The 19,422-nt window shown below is 34.2% G+C and overlaps 1 protein-coding gene across 6 annotated transcripts in view; it reads right to left on the bottom strand.

Moving 5' to 3' along the window:
• The window catches only part of Sema3a (semaphorin 3A), a 454,628-nt gene that overhangs the window by 285,398 nt on the left and 149,808 nt on the right, over positions 1-19,422 (bottom strand). The window contains exon 1 of one of the 6 annotated variants that reach the window (XM_040728506.1): positions 9,297-9,470. The exons of the other annotated variants lie outside the window; for them this stretch is intronic. The gene's annotated coding sequence lies outside the window, so the exon portion shown is untranslated. Of the gene's footprint in view, positions 1-9,296; positions 9,471-19,422 lie in introns of those variants that run through there. 6 annotated transcript variants of the gene reach the window in all.

Genomic DNA, 19,422 nt, shown 5'->3' with positions numbered 1-19,422 from the left:
TAAACATGGTCATTGTTGTAATTCAGTTTAAATTCAACATTTAGGCACCTTAGAAATTTCTCAAAGGCAACAGTCACCTTAAAATCCCTTGAACTACCTCCATTATATTTAATAGAATAGTAAAATGGCTATATAGGAAAGGTACCACAGGAGGCAGGCATCAACTCTAAGAACCACCCACTCTGGTTCCATAGAAGAAATTAACAATTTACATTCACTGAACAGACGGAGGTCCCTTGAAACAATTTGTTTTTGAGGCTCTGACCATGTAGAAAGAGCTGTCTTAGTGCAATGATGTCCTTATCATTTTCATCAATTATGAAAGGCTCCAAATGACCACCTAGCTAAATACTCATGTCATGTTACTGGCAGCAAGTAACTGGATTTCACTTCAAGACAAGGTTTTTGTTCAATTTTTATGTTGTTATTCTGACTCCAGACAAAAGTTGACATAAGCATCACAACTGAAAATTTCAAAGAAAAATACAAACTTAAACAATTTAATTTTACTATACCATACACTTTATAACTGACTAGATATTTATCACATTGAATAAATAATAAAAAGAATTTAGGAATAAATAATTTGAATAGGATCCAAGACTTAATGTTTTATTTACAGAAAGAATAATTTGTTCAAAACAAAAAGAGGAAAAGATGTGTAGATTCAGTAGATTCAAATATTTACTCTTATTCAAAATATTATCAGATTTCAACGAACCAGTAGGGTGTTATAAGTTCTAAGCTACTAGCTACTTCACAGTAATAACCAACACTGTCTTTTTAACTGTACATTTTTGAGAAATAAAGAACATTTTATTGCTGTATATTTGATAAGTTTTTATTAGTCAATAGATATTTATTATTACCATTATTATGTGATAAAATTAGAAAAAAGTAAGCCTTGATTTAAGCAAAGGGAGAATTCGTCATCCCAATTTTGAAGGCAAATGTCAATGTTGGCATTAGACAACCCTTAGATACGTGTATTATAAAATGGTGAGATTATTTCAAGGAAGTGATTAAAGGAGAGAAAAGCCTTGTGTCAGGAATAGTGTTATGAAGACTCATCTGTCTGAATCCTTTTGTTTTATTGGTTTTGTGGTTAGAAATCAAAATCTCATACATGAGAGGCAGCTGTCACTGAGTCATCCAACAGCATCAAACTGCACAGATAATTAAGTTATTATAAAGCATAACAAGAAACCAGTCTGGGAAAGTTAGAAAGGAAAAGCTTAAGTCTTAACCAAAGGGGAAAAGTGACATTACTGGGTGGAAGAATTAGATTGAGCATACAGCATTTGCCTAGCATCCAGCCTGGGAAAGAAAAAGAAATAAAAATAAATAGAAATTGGGGGAGGGATAGGAGGATACAAAGGCTATCTCCTAATGTCATGAGGACTTACCTATAGGATTTAGGGCAAGAAAAGAGACTCCTGGGGATATGGCAATGAGGAGCTAATAGGACACTATCTCACCTCCAATCTTAATGATTTAAGTGGTGTTAGGAGGAAATAGCCACCTCTTGAAAGATGGTGTGAGAAGCAGTCATGAGGGTTCAGGTGCAAAGAAGATAAGGGAGAATACACAAAAGTGTTTGAGGACAGAAAGCCTTTGTTGGTGAGACCCAGAGAGCATCAGGAGACAATCAGGAGACAGAACTAAAGGATCAGGATTAGTTTTAGTGATGGGGATGACTTGAAAGTTCTGGGTTCTCTTTAGTGAGTGACATAAAGCAAGAAAGTGGGCATGATAAGGTAAATCCCAAGTTTCCCAAAACAGACAATAGTGATTAGTCTGAGTGTCAGTAAGATCAGAGGAATGTTATAATTTTTTTTTGCTAGAAATGTTTGGGAATTACGGATATCCACTGCACTCTTGACCTGAAAAATGGGTGTCTTCTAAGATAGATATTTCTCAGCAAAAAAGGCAGCCTGTCATGGGTTTTGCACCACTTGCCTGTAGAAGGATGCTTGCCATATGTGGACTTCTTCTTGTGTACATAGAGAACTGGGATGAGAGGACCAAAGATGACTGACATGGTCATGAATATACTCTCAGTGACATTTTATCTGTGATATGAAGCAAGAGCTTTGTGTTAAATCCTATGCAGAATATCCAGGAACAGATGAGCTTATCAATAGTGAGAGAGCAGGGTGACAGGATAGAGGGGGTGGTGCAAGATACAACGTCATTACTACTGTGAACCTAATTCCAAGAAAGAACTATAAACATCTTAACATCCATTTCAAGTCATAACCTCCTAGTCTATAACAATGTACTAGTTAAACAGATAGAGCAGATAAACCCAGGAAGGTACACACACACACACACACACACACACACACACACACACACACACACTAAATATTCCAAAGAAAGCAGCTTCTATCCATAATAAAGGTCTCACAGCACAATCACAGTGTCATTCTACTAAACAGACTATTGTTCAAATAACAAGTTACAACAACTAGTTATATAGATTTACTTGGCAGGGTAAGCTGTCCACAGCCTTTGACAGCCCAGAGAACATGCTGCCCAGATGAGACACTCCACCTCTCTGGGGAAGATTAGATGAGCCAATGAAGCACCTGCAGCCCCAAAGTAACTGTTCTAATATGACAATTCTTTTTTACAGTCCACACCATATACTTTTTCTACAAAAGAAAAAAATCTGTCTAAAGAAGCTCCATTAGTGTCAGGTAAAGATTTCAAAGGAGCAAACTTTTTAAATTGCTGGAAGATGATAGCAACAAGTAAAACTTAAATGGGAAATTCCTAATGCAAATAGATTAAAATTCTTTATCTTATCTGTTTCTTCTCTTTGATCCTGGCATTCTCCTGGAAACTCTAAAGGATTTGTGACTTTGATGAACTGCTGGTTCTTCCTCTGATGTGTATGAACAAATAAAGCAATCTACTCTTGGCTGAACTAGTTTTTATTAAGCAATGATTTACTAAGAGTTTGGAAACCTGAAACTGATACTGGCCATTTAATTTAAAAACCACAGTACATTTATTAGAAGCACTGAAAACTGGCATTAATATTGGCAGAAATGTTCATTTCAAATTTAAAACTTCTTTCTCTTTACCCATTTTTCATCCTCCTTTCTCTCTTTTTTTAAATTCTATCATTAGAAAAAAGGAAGAGAGGATTTGGGCAATAGCTAGCAATAAGTCAAAATCATTAGTTGGGATTTAATTTTATATATTATGCAGAATTCCAAATAGTTTATAATAGATTGATCACATTTCTAATTAATATTTTAATTATACTCAAACTTGTTAAATTACTCAATTTTCAATCATATTTTTATCATTGCTTTTAGAACACTTATTAAACAAATTTAACTAATTAGGACATTTTTTACACTTTTGGGCTTTGACTATGGCCTCCCACATACTGGGAAAGTACTCTAATGCTGAATTGTATCCTTATCTTTGTTTTCTTAGTTTGCACTGTGTGACAAGGTCTTACTGAGCTACACAGGCTGGTCTTCAATTCTCATGGTTTGTAGAGTAACCGGTGTTTCAGGCCTATACCACAGCAAGTCCTCTTCAGGGAATGTTTTAAGTGAGAAATTAAAATTATACATTTGGTATTTGCATCAAGGGTATAGTCTAATGCATTTGAAATACTAGGAATGGGACTCACCAAAACAAATCAGTGCTACATTGGGCCACAGAAGTCTTAATAGAGCTTCTACCACCCAGACTAATGCTCTTACTAATAAAGGATGAAAAACGGTTTAATTTTTGCAACATTTCTGTGGAATCTGTCTCATAAGTAACTTTATTGCAGTCTGTTTGATCATCCTTCATTTTATAATAGTATTGAAACAAAACATTTCATTATTTTGTTTTACATTAAGATTACATTGACCATATGAAAACAAAAACTAAGGCCTTCATAATGAGTAGCGCCCCACAATACCTTTTTTGTTTTATATCAAATGTTAATTTGTCCTGAACAAATATTGGGATAATTTGAGAGCCTTGACAGATCATAAAGGAAGCCACTCTGACAATGAATGTTTGGTAAAAATCTTCTTTTAAAATTAAAGGGAAACCAATTATATATATTGTTATAGACATAACCATCTATCGTTTAAATCATTAAATTCATTTATTTGATAAGACAATCTTCTAAATTTTTATTCATAAATATCATATGATAGCTACAAATCATTTCTTTGCAAATGAACCTTATGAAAAATAATCTATCATAGGACTCCAAATGACATTCTGTTATACACACATGCCTTGGTCAGCCATCATCAGAAATGTTTCCTCCTGTGGCAGAGACCCACAGCCAGACATTCGGAAGAGAGTGAGAGACCTTGGAACATTCAATCCTAAAAAGGATGTCTTCTGCAAACCCTCCTCTTGGGGCTCAAGAAACCCCGTGGAAAAGGAGGCAGAAGAATCGTAAAAGCTAGAGGGGGAACATCACGAAAACAACCTCTAAATCAACATGAGCAAAGCTCCTATGAACTCACAGAGACTGGAGCAGTATGTACAGGGTCTTCCACAGGTCTGCATCAGCTGTGGTCTTAGAGCTGAAAGAAGAAGTGGACACATGTCCCCAGAAGTTATCTTCAATTGATAACCATGTACAAATGAAAATGAAGTTTCCTCCAAGGGAAAACAAACTACTCTTAAGGGTAGACCCCATACACAGCAGGAGATGTTCTACAGAAAATGATCTCAGTGGAGTCTTTGGAGTAGCTTGTCTCATAATGTCATGTCAGGGCTCACCTTCTTAAATCTTATGCATTTTATTTAATTTACAGATTGCCTTTTTTTCTTTCTTCCAAATGTGCAGGTACTTTGCATGCATATTATGGCTTCCACTTTAGTGTTGCTATGGATTCCTGAGTGTGGGAATGAGTCTGTCTCCATTTTTTGTGGCTTCTCTTAGGCTCTTTTCCTTTAGTCCAAGTCCAATGTGTCAGTTTTTGTTTTAACTTTTTGTTATATTTTATCATTATCCCAAAGAAGCCTTTTTTTTTCCTAATGAGAGGCAGAAAGGAGGTGGATGCAGATTTGAGGAAGTGGAAAGGAACTGGGAAGAGTAAAAGAAGGGTAAGCCATAATCGGAATATACTCTGTCAAGAAAACACCTATTTTCCATAAAAATCCAAGAAGAGAAGTGAACCTTAGGCACACAGCATATAAACAACAAACTCAAATGCATAACCCTCCCTCTATCTTTAGTTATGTTGTGTAGACTTTGCTATGAATCTAAATGAATAAAATGTCAGCTTCTAGCTCCTGAATGCCTAATAATTCCAATATTGCTGGGATCCCTATATCCTACAGAGGATGTGTGATCTACTAAAGTAAATGCTTAACTCTTTAGCATGTTGAATGCTCCATTTAATCACAGCTAAAGACATGATTGAAGCATTGGTTCTTCACGTTTGTGACACTATTCTGAAGGAGGGTTTCCAACATAATCTACCATTTTTCTTCTTGAAACTTTATAAAGCATTGATTTTCTTATAACTAGTAAGTTGATTTTAATTCCATCATGCTTTAGAATTAGTCCAGGTTTTAAAATACCAACTGTTAGACATCTAAGTACTTTACCCTATATATGACAACAAATTTGAAAGATAAAACAATCAAAATCATGAGAGGAGGGAAGACTTTGAGTCTCTACCAACAGATAATAATTCTCGAAAAACACAGCTATTAATTTGAAATTCTTCACCGATAAAATAAGCTAGTTATTTTGTCTGTGGTTTTCACATTTGATCTAAAGGTTTTCATTTTCAACTTATTGATTTAAACTGGTATTTTCCCTTTTATATTTTACAGTAACATCCAAATCATTACTGTTATCATAATTACTGTTTAAAGAGATACAAAGGAACATCTTTGGGTCATTATGCAATAGTGCTAGAATATAGAAAGCAGAAAGCACATAATTTTTAAAACTTTTCTAAGATAAATGTTCTATCCTTGATTTTCAAGTTCACTCAAAATCCAGCTCTTATTTTATGTACCATACATTCCCATTTATATTGAATCATAAAGTTCTTTCTAAGGAATTTAAAGGAAGAATCGTGGAAACCAGTCACTGGTGTGAACAAATGAGAAGAATAAAAATGTTTGACCAATGTGTTCATGGTTTACATTTGGGATGGAGCAAGAGGCTCTGATTTGATAATGCAGGAAGGGTCATTACAGAAAACAATAATGCATTGTACATGTCAGAAACCCACATGAGCTGATTTTGAAAGTTTTCATCACGAAGAAATGATAAATGTTTAAGGAGATAGGAATTTTAAACTTAATCTACACATAACAAGATATATTCATATGTTAAACATTAAGTTATTGTTTATATGCCTGATGTTTATGCTCTTACTTTTTGTGTAACAATTAAAAATCAATTTAATTCAAATATGAGTAATAGCTCATTTGCAGAGCATTTATTTACTTAGCATACCAGAACTTGTAGATCCCTCTCTAGAATTCCCCTCCCCAAACAAATCCCAAACTCAAAACTACTAATTTGATGCCTGTAAATCCCTAATAGAATTCAGTGGGTTCATCATTGTGCAATTGATATTAAGTGTTAATCTACCAAGTAAAGCAATAAAGTAAAGCATAATGTTTCCTGAAACACTATGAACACACAAACTACAGGAACACACCACTGCACAAAAATAAACTTCCTACACCGTCTTCATACTTGGTGTTTTGACATTCATGGGACAATGGCACGTGATTCCAGCCACCTGTGGAGCAGAAGCTTCAGTAGCCAGCTCATGGTGTGCTTTCCCTCCCCCCATGAGACTAGTGTGTGTCAAGCTAAGGCTTGCTTTTTTTATAGCTTAGAATCATGGCACACAGCCTAAGCTGTCCTGTGACGGATGCAGAACATGTGCATTATATAAACTTTATTGTTTTAGGAACACAGATGGTGAGGTCATCTTCTATGTTTTTTCTTTTCTTTCTCTTTACTGTGTTTGTTTTTTAATATCATAGCGCAACTTAGTTTAGCCTCATTTATGGACCATTGTAACAGAGCACACACAAACATGAAATAAGATGTTAACACACACACACACACACACACGCATGCACACACACATGCACACACACACACAATATCAGAAATGACAGTCAGTTTTGCATAGAGAAGAACTGTCCTTTAGACATGACTCGTTTTGTGCTGTCTGCATTGACAAGAATCCCAGGTAGCTAGCAGCTAGGAATTTGTTTGACAATTATTTTCCTAAGTAAAGCTAGTTTGGGAAGATATTTAGCTCTGTAGTAAAATACTTGCTTAGCAACCATGAGACCCTATTTTTGATCTGCAGAACTAGAAATGGAAAAGAAAACGTATTTTTTCTAAATATGCAAGAGGGAAATATAATAAAAATAATAATGGAGAATGTAGTTACATTTCATTTAATCTCATAATAAGTCTAACACTACATAGTAGACTAGTAGTAGAAGAATATCAAGCTAATTAAAGAGAATTGATTGTTAGTTATTAGTTATCTCCTATGTACTCTTTCTAACGGATTGCAGAAGTAAGTCAATCATCTCAGAGAAGGTAATCTCAGAAAATCAAATGTAACCGAACTGTAAAAGAGCATTTCACATTGAAAGTCAAAAATCTATGAATGAGAAAGACGGGTTTGTCAGTCCAGTGAAGTGTTACCCTATGTGAATACATATGTATATGTGACTGAAAGGAAGTGTTGTCTCTTGCCTTTACCTTTTGGCATCTCTGTTATATAATGACATCTGAATGTAGGCATAAACTCCATGAACTAAGGTCCACAAGCTCTGAGAATTCCCTACTTTCTAAGTCTCAATGTCTGATATACTCAATTTAATTCATCATTTTTAAGATCGTTGTTTAAAATAGAGGTTAAATGTGGCAAACAAAGGAGATGGGAGAACCCATGGGGCCTTGACACTACATAAAGAACTACAGGTTAGCCAAGACTATTGAGAGTGGGAGAGGTAATCTTCCCCAGGGCAGGGCATGAAAAATTTGTTTTCCCTTACCAAACAGTCAGTCCTGAAACATAGATAAATAACTGAAGAAGTCTTTATGTATTTAGGAATATCAATATTTGTGTATGTATATATATACATGTACATACAATATATAAAAATGCATGTAATAAAAATAAAAATATGCCATATATTTGAGAGAGGTGAGGAGATATATATGGAAGAGTTTAGAAGGATGATAGTAAAGAGAAAGGGGTGCAATTATTTTATAATATCAACATAAATAAAAAATTAATAGCAGAATTATTAAGATTTAAAATCAATAATAAAACAAATAAACAGCTTCCTAGATCATCTTTTTACAATCTAGACACATAATAGCTTAACCAATTCTTATGTAGTACACAAAATTTCATCACTACATCTTACACATTTACTACTTTTGTAAAAGCAGTAGTAGATAGTAATTTTAGTGAATAATATCAAATTAACTCCTTCTAATTATAATTATTATTACAATTGGTATATATTAAAGGACGAAGTGCAACAACCATATATTCTTAAATTCCCATCCTAAACAAGTAAATTTAGCCTTTTCTCTAGCATTTTTTAGGAATTCTACCACAAACATTTTATTTTAAGTTACGTTAATGTATTCAGATTTCAGTATTACATGCTACATTAATATAGTTGGATGCTACAGAATTTTAATTATTAATTGATCCAGCAATTTGAACATTTAATGTAAATTCTTACAGTAAATAAAATAACGAATTAAAAAATTTGTTCCTCTTTGTTTGCTTGGCATTTTAAAATTAAGTGTTTCTTATTTCTATTACCTCCTATTTTTTCTTGTTTTTTTATACTGATATGAAATTGTTCAAATTGAACATAACTATTTTGTATTTATGTCTGGCTTATATACGGACCTATTTAGAAACAAATCAGCTAACATTCTCAAATTATAATAATGCAAAACTAAACAATGTAAAATCCAGAAATGAGTAGAAGACTTATTTCACAGCACATGAAATGACTGCAAGCAAGGTTAACCCATAACGTCCTGCCATACCTTGTTTTTGCATCCTACAAGTACATTACCCTCCTACCAAGCAATTAACAAGATGACAGAGGTGGTCTAAGTCTATTAAGTAATTATCAGACGAAAGAGGACCAGAAAGAGAGCGAGAGAGCAAGAGAGAGAGATAGAGGGAGAGACAGAGAGAGAGAGATTGAGAGAGAGAGAGAGAGAGAGAGAGAGAGAGAGAGAGAGAGAGAGAGAGAGAGAGAGAGAGAGAGAGAGAGAGAGTTACCATTAGGTGTTCCGGTGAATCGTCCTTCCTATTACTTGCTGACGACTTTGTGAAGCAGATAATGTTTAATCTTCTGGAATTATATTTTTGTTTTAAAACCAGAATCAGGTATTTCCCCCCAAACGGCTAGTGTCCAAATATAAAAAGAACAGGGAGTGGTGGTAGGGTGCCCTCAATCGAGGTGATTAAATGCAGGATCTGCACTGTGTCAAAACCCTTTTTGCTGCCTCACATTTTCTAAAAATGGAAAAGGTGAAGCTTTCACACATAGCGGGCTCCAAATAAACAGTGCGCCCAGCACATAGCTCGTGATACCAGCAAAAACATTTTTTCACACATCAGGAAATTCTTCTGCTAGCTGGGCCCTTCCATCTCAATAGGACATTTCTCCATATTAATGTGAAATTCAGTGTAGGGACCCTGAAAATTCTTCATCCCTCAGGCTACGTTGTCCCAAAGAAGCATTAGCCATGGGTAGCCTTAAGGGACTTTTATACAGAATTTACTGGAGTAACACATAGTTGATTTGGAAGAGAAAATGAAAAGAAAACTGGGTCACTGTGGTGATTGCTGACAACATAGACCTATTAATGTTACTTTACTTTTCGGTTTTCTACCTTTCTGTTTTATAGATAGAAGCACCGTGTTTAAAACATTAAGCCTGAACTAGATGATAGATACCAATAAAGTTGTAGATCAGTGGCTGAGATATCTATCTGCATTATTCACACTGCCCAGCCATGAGGCTGTCACTGACAGCCCAGGGTTTTGTTGTTTCTGGGTTTTGTTTTGTTTTTTGTTGCTGTTGTTTTTAACCTTTTAGCTTTAACTCCTGTGTGAGACACATGTTCTTTACCTAAATAATACTATTTCTTTTCATTCTGAAATCTGAAAATTAAATTCAGTCTAATGGTTTAATTGGTTCTCGTATTTGTCTCGCTGTGTGCTCTTTCTATTCTAATATTGGCAGTACATTTCACATTCACTATACTTCACTACCCCTTGTCTCAATATATTTCATCAGTTATTATGGTTGCTGAGTTGCCAATAAATTATTTAGCTGAAATAACTGTTCTCTGGTTGCATTCTTAGGATGAACTCCTTGAAATGCAACCACCCCAGAAAAGCACTCACTACAAAACAGAATTGAACGCATCATATTTCTTTCTAAATAAGCTTTCAAAAAATGTGACTTAAAAAATCATACTTGTGTCTTAAAATTCAAACAATCAAAAAATTCTATTAACAGTTTTACACTGGAAAAGAAACTGTACGGATGGTTAGATAAATGGACATTTTTCGAAAGAAGTTGTCATAAAGTACATTTTAGGTCATATAAGAGCCTCTATTTTCTTCTTCATTGAAATGAATAAGCAATCATTTATTAAGCAATTCACCATGAAACTGCCACTTCTGAACATATCAAATGAAAATATGTGTATTTTAAGATAAAATATGTAGTTTTCTTATTTGACTCCATTATTTTCTGAGCTGATAAATGTTAATACCAAATTTATGATCGCAAATTTGCTGGCAATTACTTTGAAACTCAGTTTAAACAGGGAAATCATTTAAAATCCATGGCATTTTTATAACAGTCTTTAGGCTTTATTTGCTTGTTAGAACTTTTGCTGTTAGCTACCATGAGGCTTATAAGAAATAAATCCTGGGTCATAAGAACCCATTTTGAAAATAATATCTTAACCCGATCATAGACTAACAATAAAGAATAAACCCCAATATTTTCAAATAATCTCCCTCTCTATCACCACTGTATAAGGATTGCTCTTATGCTTCATATATTTCTATGTTGTCCATTCTTTTGTTTTGGTTGTTTTTTGAGACAGTGTTTCTCTGTAGCTTTTGGAGTTTGTCCAGGAATTTGCTTTGTAGACCAGGCTGACATCTAACTCAGAGATCTGCCTGTCTCTGCCTCTCCACTGATGGGATGAAAGGATTGTCCTGGCACCGCCCTATTTTCTGTCCATTCATATACTTACTTTTATTTCTTTTGGAGTTTAGTTTTCTAATAAAGATGTAAGTGTGTTAGACACTTACAACATTAAGCATGCTTCATTTCAATGCAATTACTCTTGTCAGTGGTTTTATACCTTCCAACCTTTCCCTTCAGTTCATTATTGTCTCTTCACAGCTATGTGAAGACCAGCTTTTAGCCTTTATTGTAGTCTGTTGGGGCCACCTCCAGTGCTTTCTTAGTTCTGTAGCTCTTTCTGAGTCCTTCATCCAATATTACTTCAGGATTTCCATTGAGCATGAAGAAGAGTTTCTCTCATCCTCTCTGACTTTCTCCTAGTTCCTTCCGTTATGAGAAGAGTCGGGACTTTCCAACGCAAATTTCTGTTATGCCTGCTTTGTTTCATTTTCTTCGTCTGTCTCAGATCTCCTCTTTATCTTGCATCTCTGAGGGCTTGACTATAGGATGTTTTAGGGCAGCAGTGTTTGACTTAAATCTGACTGAGGATCTTTGACTTTCCAGTTCTTGGATATTTGTAGGCTTTTCTGTCTTTGGGAAGATTTTGTTACTACATCAGTGGATAAGATTTCTAGCTTGTTAGCATTCCCAGGCCCTGTTGGCTACAATATCCATCTACAATGCTGCTCCAAATTCCCCAGAGAGTTTCTTTATTACTATTCATCTGTGTATCATTCTTCTCGTCCATCTTTGTACTTTCAAATACCAAGTTTCTAAGACCACAGATTGACTCTTCTTTGTGATCTATTCTGCTGTTGATATACCCCACACCAGGGCTCACCTCAAAGATTTGCTTTTCACCTGGGTGGGCTGTCTTTGGGGCTGTGGAACTAGTATTTATCCCTAGTGAAAAAATGGGCTATTTGAGCCCATTCCCTGTGGAGGGATACTCTCTCAACTCGATACAGGTGGGAGGGCCTCATTCCTAATGCAAACGGTGTGATAGACTTTGATGATCCCCCATGGGAGGCCTCACTCTCTCTCATGAGATGGTAGGAGGAATGGGAGGACAGGAGGATGAGGGAACTGGGATTGGTATGTAAAATAAGATAGTTTTTTTATTTAAATAAAACATTAATAAAGAAAAAATTGCTTCATCATGGTATAATGCTTCTGTTAGAGTACTGCATTTTAGCTCTCTTTTCTGGAAGCCCATTAAGCTTAATTAAAGCAATTGATTCACTTTCTCCACCTGAAAATTCATGCACCTTGCTTAGTATCTGGCCAACAAGTACCACAATATCTTCTAAACATTATGATGTATGTGGATAAAACATTGAAGGGTATTTTGTCCAGTGCTTTTAATTAGTCAGTGTTTGTTTGTGTTTGTCATTCCAGGAATTCTATGTGGGCTTGAACCTATAGTCATTTCTGTCTGAGCTCTGGGTGACATCTTCACTTAAAGCTCACCCCAGATTTTTTTTACATGCTGTCACAACTTTGACACCAGAGAGCAACTAAAATCCATTTGTATCCCTAATCCACATTTCTTCATTCATCATAAACATGGGAAGTACCTAAAAGGGGAGCACATCCTTTCCAGCCTGGAGAGTAGACGAGAACAAGATGCCTCTTCAGAAGTCACTACTGTGTCTATGCAAACATACTCAGGATGCTCTATTGTAAACACAGTACATGAGGAATTTCTTACATTAACAAGAAAGGAAACTCAATTAAAGTATTCATTATAATAAATAAAGAGACAAACACTAGAGAAAGATGGTACTGAAAAAATATACAGTGTGGGCAGGAATGTTGAGAGGTTTTTGCATTTATTAGCATATTTTAGAATAATGTAGTATATTTGGGTTTACTTTCTTTATAGCCATGCTAGTTTGCAATTATGTCAAGGTAGCTAGTTATAATAAAATATATTCTTCTCTAAGATTTATAGTAAGCATAACACAGAAATTTAGAAACAACAAATCCAAATAATCAGCCAGGAATCAAAACACATTGCAAAAATAAATCATTAACAACAAGGAATACTATTAGGCAAGGAGAAAAAAAAAGAAAGGGATGCAGTAAAGCTAGAAAATAAGTTAAAAAAATACTCCGGTAAGAACTTATCTAGCCACAATTATCTTTTAAAGGTTATGTTAGATTAAATTACCCAGTTAAAAGACATAGTGATGAAATATATTAAGTCAACAACAAACAAGTCTGGTTGATGACAAGTTATGTATTCAACCTCTAAGGGCATGTTCTGAATTCACTAGTTGTGTGACATTAGTTTTGTCACCAGTAAAATGAATATCACAGTACTGCCTACCTGTTAGAAGTAAATGGCATAATACTTACATAATATAATGACTGTCAAAATAGCTGTGGCTTTACACATTTAAGAGGTGCAGTTGGAGGTTCTTTCTTGCATCCCTTCAGTCCCAAATAAGCACACAGAGACTTATATTAATTATTAAACTGTTGATTGATGTCTAGGGATTCTTACTGGATAGATCTGTCTTAATTATTAACCCTTTTCTATTAATCTAAGTATTTCCACATAGTCTTGTCTTACCAGAGAAAGGTTTAGACCTGTTACTCCTTCCTCTACTACATGGCATCTTTTCATGGTCTCTCTCTGCCTCCTTTTCCCAGAATTCTCCTCATCTCCTACTCCTACCCATCTTCCTGCTCTACTGGCCAAACAGTGTTTTATTCATTAACCAATAAGAGAAATATGTATACAGAAGGACATCCCCCATTAGTCACATGTAGACTCATTTTGAGTTTTTGCTTTTTTAGTAGTGAAAAGTTCTCTCTTCTTAGATGTCTTTAACTTGTGTCAACTTGACAAAATACCTAACAGTTGCTAACAGCATGAAATTAAACTAGTGATGTACTTCTCTCTATAATACTATTTATCAAAGCCACTAATCATAGAGAATATTTAACTGCTTTTGCAAAAATGCAATTCCCTGGAGTTTCTTTGCTAATGTGAGCCCATGTTCACTGTTAGTCTGTGTGTTCTTTTGGCACTAACCACTGAACAATGAACACATGTGAACAAAGACAGACATATTTCCTTCAGCTGAATCAGAGTGAAAGTACTATTCCCTTAAAAATAAAGCATTTTTGTGGTGAAGGGAAATCATATTATTTCCTGAGTTGTCGTTCACAAAATGGCATTTAAAGTAGATGAATAAAGAAAATAGAAAATAAAGAGAATTTGAGAAAGAATAGAATCTTGCAGAAATTAAATAAATAAAACCTCCTTGTTTCCAAGCGAAGCATGGCCCCCTTTGTACAATGAACTGTAGGCCTCTAAACAAATGGAGAACCTATTTTTTTTATATTCCTTCATGACCCTCACGGACAGATGTGAGCCTTAGTCATGCATCATGGTTGATTACCGTCATTTCAGCTTATGCAACACAGACTAAGGATTTTATTTTTTAATTTAACATTTAATTTCTTTGGTATTACAGTAGACAAAAAGCAATATCCCATGATTTTTCTTTGTTATAGCACATCTGCACAATAAAAATATTTATGTCAAATATGTTATGTAGAAAATATTTACAATGTGACTTTACAATCATGTATGTCTGTTTATTCTCTTTCAGAAAGTAATCAATTTTTGTTTTAGAATGTGGTTTAAAAGATAATGTTTAAAGTTCTTACTATGAATTTTTCCTGAGTATTTTAGTAAATGGAAGAATCAATACCATGTGAAAATTTGTAAATAAAATTATTTGAAGGACCATAGTTTACCACCATGATAAATGACCTTATATTTTGCTCTATGAGCAAAAAACTTGTAAGTTACAGAGTAATTAAAACCTTTCAAATAACGTTGATTTGTAACTGTCTGAATTTATTGGGTTGGGTATATCTTCAGGGAGGTTTCTCAGAAAAGCAAGGGTTACAGCATGACAGAAATCAACTTGGCTTTCCAATCAAAGCATTTTCACTAGTACAGGAGCTGGTAAACAGGGACGATTAACAGCAGATCACTCAATATTTTCTGAGCTTACAGTTGACAATGGTCATGGATATAAAGTTAATGCTGAACTGACTGCGGAATTCAAACCCACACTAATCTGCCAGCTCTAATGAAGGAACAAAAAAATGGGACTGTTCCAGAACAAAGAGACAAGAACACATGTTTGAAACAAGAAATGATGCTTCTGGCTCATAGAAAAAAAAGTGTGTGTGTGTGTGTGTGTGTGTGTGTGTACGCACATGTGTGTTTGTGAATGATGTATGTGTACATGTGTACATACACACATACTTACATATATATATATATATTTGCTTTAGTAATCATCTTTTATCAGATGAGAATTCTGTATAACAAAATTTAGAATAATTTCAGAGTTCATTTTTTAACTGGATTTTATTATGAAGTCTCATTAGAAAAGAAATGACTTTCATATGCCATGGTACATTTGTGGAGGTGAGAACAATTTGTTGGAATTTGTTTTCTTTTACTATGTGGGCATAAGAGATCAAATTCAGGTCATTAGGCTTATACCCACTGAGCCACCTTCCAGTTGTATTAAAATTACTCTCCAGCTTTATAAATATAAATACATATGAAAATATGCTTAAATAAAGAGATTATAGATGGTTAAAAATAGAAATATGAAAAATAAAATGTGAAAAAATAGAAAAAAGCTTAGTAAACACAAGAAATTTATTCTATCTAAAAACTGCATCTAAATGAATATAAACAGTTGTATGCTATTGAAATAGTATATAATCAAATATAATAACACATGCTGTTTTCAATAATTCATTTTTGCTTGTATTGTAGAACAGATTTATACATTTATAACATTATAATGCTATATGCATTTATTTATCTATTATCTACCTGCCAATATATCATCACCATCGTTTGCCTATCTATTTTCAATAAATACTTCTTTTACATCATGAGGTAGTGAGAGTGCATGTAGTTCTAAGTTTTGGATTTATGGCATTGAACAAACAAAATATTTGCCCTTTCAGAGCTTATATTGTAAGTGGAGATAGATAGCAGTAAAGTGTGTGATTTTAGAAACAACATTAGAGTACAGCACAGGAAGAAAGTGAGTGATATGCATTGTTATTTTAATCTGAAGGAGTTGCAAGAGTTTTTCTAGAAGTTTACTTGCAAATGGTACAAATGAAGAATGCTGGCCATAGGGTAATTAAGCTGAGGAAGAAACTAGAAACAGCAAGGTACCATGCATGCCTGAAGTCTCCTAAACCACGTCAGATAAGAGAGGAGAGAACCTGTCCAATGAGAGTCATGTAGACATTGAGTAAAGAATCAGGCCAAGCATTGTATTGGTAAGAAGGTAGAGGGTTTTCAACAGAATAGTGAATGATTAAATCATTCTATCTATATTTTTCAATATTTAAAAAGTTTAAAAGACCAACTCTATTTAATATGTAATACCACAGTATTTAATATGCACACATATTAACACACATCACTATTCATATTTTATAGTACATCCACAGGATTAGATCATCTGCTACTGAACATCTACACCCTGTGAAAAGACCTCCTGACCACATCCCTCATAGCAAACTCTATCATTGTCTAAATGTGAGCATTATTTACACTCAAGGAATTATGAGATCCTGTGGTAGCTGACACTCTTATTTTGATATAAATGGTTAATAGTTTTACTGTGATATCTTCCACATACATTGACGCTATTCCATTTCAAGTGGCTAAATAATGTTGCATTATGATACGGTACTTTAGTTGTTGAAAATTTTGTGAGATTATAATATAATCACATTTTTCCCTCTTCCTTTTTCTCTAAGATCTTCCATCCACATCATTTTGCTCTTCACTGATTTCATGGTCTTTTTGTCTTTAATTATTTTTTATATTATACACAACATTTTAAGAGACCACTCTGAAAAGTGAAAGGAAGGTGAACTGTTGGAGTTTCTTGATCAAACTGGCAAATCAAATTATACTCTCAAACAGCTTTCACCAGAGTCAAAGGAAACATACTGGCTGCCTAAGAAAAGGTATTCATAGTTGTATTGCTCAGACATGGTCTTCTGACTAAGTTTTAAATTCTACAGAGAATATAGAAATACAAATTCTGTATTTCTAGAACAAAATATTGTAAACCAAAATTGAATGTTTTATAATCCGCAAACACAAGATTTTTCTGAAACTATTTGCTCTTATTTCAGATTTTGAATATACAAATAAGTCCCATGGGCAAACCGTAGTTTTGTTTTGTTTTTATTACTACTGAGGACATGGAAAGTAATTCATTTTATTTTTTGTTTACATTATGTGTGTGTGCATGTGTGTGATGTGTGTGCTTCGTGTGTGCGCAGGTACGGTGTGGGTGCGTTTGCACCTACACATGTGGATGCTAGAAAGAACAACAGAATCCTTGAAGTTGGACTTACATAACTCTGAGTATCCTAACCTTTACGCTAGGATCCAAAATCCGGTCCTCATGCTAGAGCAGTAGGTCTTAGCCATCAAGCCATTCATCCAGACCTAATGATTTACTTTACTTTGTAAAATTTTCTATCAAAAACCAGAACTCTTCTGGCACTAAGGAAATTCCCAGGAATCCACAAGGATGACCCCAACTAAGAATCGAAGCAATAGTGGAGAGTACACATAAAATGTCCTCTCCCTATAATGAGGTTGCTGACTACTTTAAATGCCATCTAGAGCCTTCATCATAGAGCTGATGGAAGCAGAAGCAGAGATCCACAGCTAAGTACTGGGCCAAACTCCTGGAGTCCAGCTGTAGAGAGGAAGGAGTGTTTAGCAAAGGGGTCAAGATCATGTTGGGGAAACCCACAGAAACAGCTGATCTGAGCAAGTGGGAGCTCACTGACTCCATACTGATAGCTGGGGAACCTACATAAGAATGAACTAGACAACCTGAACATTAGATTGGTGTATAAAATAAGATTATTTTAAAAAGAAAAGAGTAAATATAAAAAACCAAAACTTGAAATTAAATGTACCTGTCAAATTTTTTGCCTATACATTTATTTGAAATTAAAATTTCTATTTTATGAAAATTTATGAGCATTTTAAATAATCAGAAATTTTGAGTAAAGGAATAATATGAGCTGGCCCACTGTACTTAAGTTTTTGTGTGGCATTAACATTTACTCATATACTGAAAATAGCGACAGAAACTATATTCTGAAACATATAAAATTACTACACTAGTTTTCTCATTTTAGTAGGACTGGCAATATTTCAAGCAAGCAAAAATGTGTATATGAGAGAATTTCAAGAGATCCTTCAAAGTAAAATATTGAAAATAGTTTTCTTTTTTTTTCCTCAAACTAGTATACATATTCTCCAGCAGTAAAGAAGTAACTAATTTTAATTGGAATATTCTGGAAATACTTCATTAGGAAAGGGCTATAAAGAAAAATTATAAGAGACATAAAAGTAGGGTTGAAGAAGTAAAAGCAGTAATGAAAAGAAAATTTGAAACTTTGATGTATGTGAAGAATGTTACTAGGATTCTTTATACAGTTAATTTAGCATCAGTGAGATGTGCAACTCAGAACTGGGACCAAGAGAGCATGCATTCTCCATCCTAATATATTAAATAATTCTGAAACCCTTTAAATAAAATACCTATGATATTACTATAGACATAAAGATATATGCATTTAATTTCTCAAAGTATCATTAATTTGAATGAGCTCCGGATTTATAACTTTCACCACTTTGTGCTCACACAAAAAATGTGGCATTTAATCAGACATTTCAAGGCTAAAAGCATGCAAATGGAGGAAATTTCAATATAGGACAGCAGCTAGTGAAAAAGGTCTGTTTGATGAATGGACAAACCTTCAGGCTGTTTGTCTTTTTATTTAGGACTTTCAGCATGAGATAAAATGCAAACTAGAATTAATGACACCATGCATGCATTTACCAGAAAATAAATAAGGCACAAAGACAATTATAACATTTTCTAATGTATTAGGATGATAGTTGATTTATTACTGTTTTGAGTTTATGAATTAAATCTTTGTAGCAGTTTCATTTATCTTTAAATAGTCTGTTTTTATTAGCAGGCATATAATTCCCTTTCAGGTTATAAATGTATTTTTAAACTATAAAGGAGTAAAAGAGCAGGTGTAATCATTAGAAATATTAATCATAGAAACAGAACTCAGTGAATA

This window comes from Mesocricetus auratus, unplaced genomic scaffold, assembly GCF_017639785.1.
Source record: "Mesocricetus auratus isolate SY011 unplaced genomic scaffold, BCM_Maur_2.0 Super-Scaffold_100019, whole genome shotgun sequence".
Lineage (NCBI taxonomy): Eukaryota > Metazoa > Chordata > Mammalia > Rodentia > Cricetidae > Mesocricetus > Mesocricetus auratus.
The sequence above is the reverse complement of the archived record's forward strand: the minus strand, read 5'-3'. Positions and strand labels throughout refer to the sequence as shown.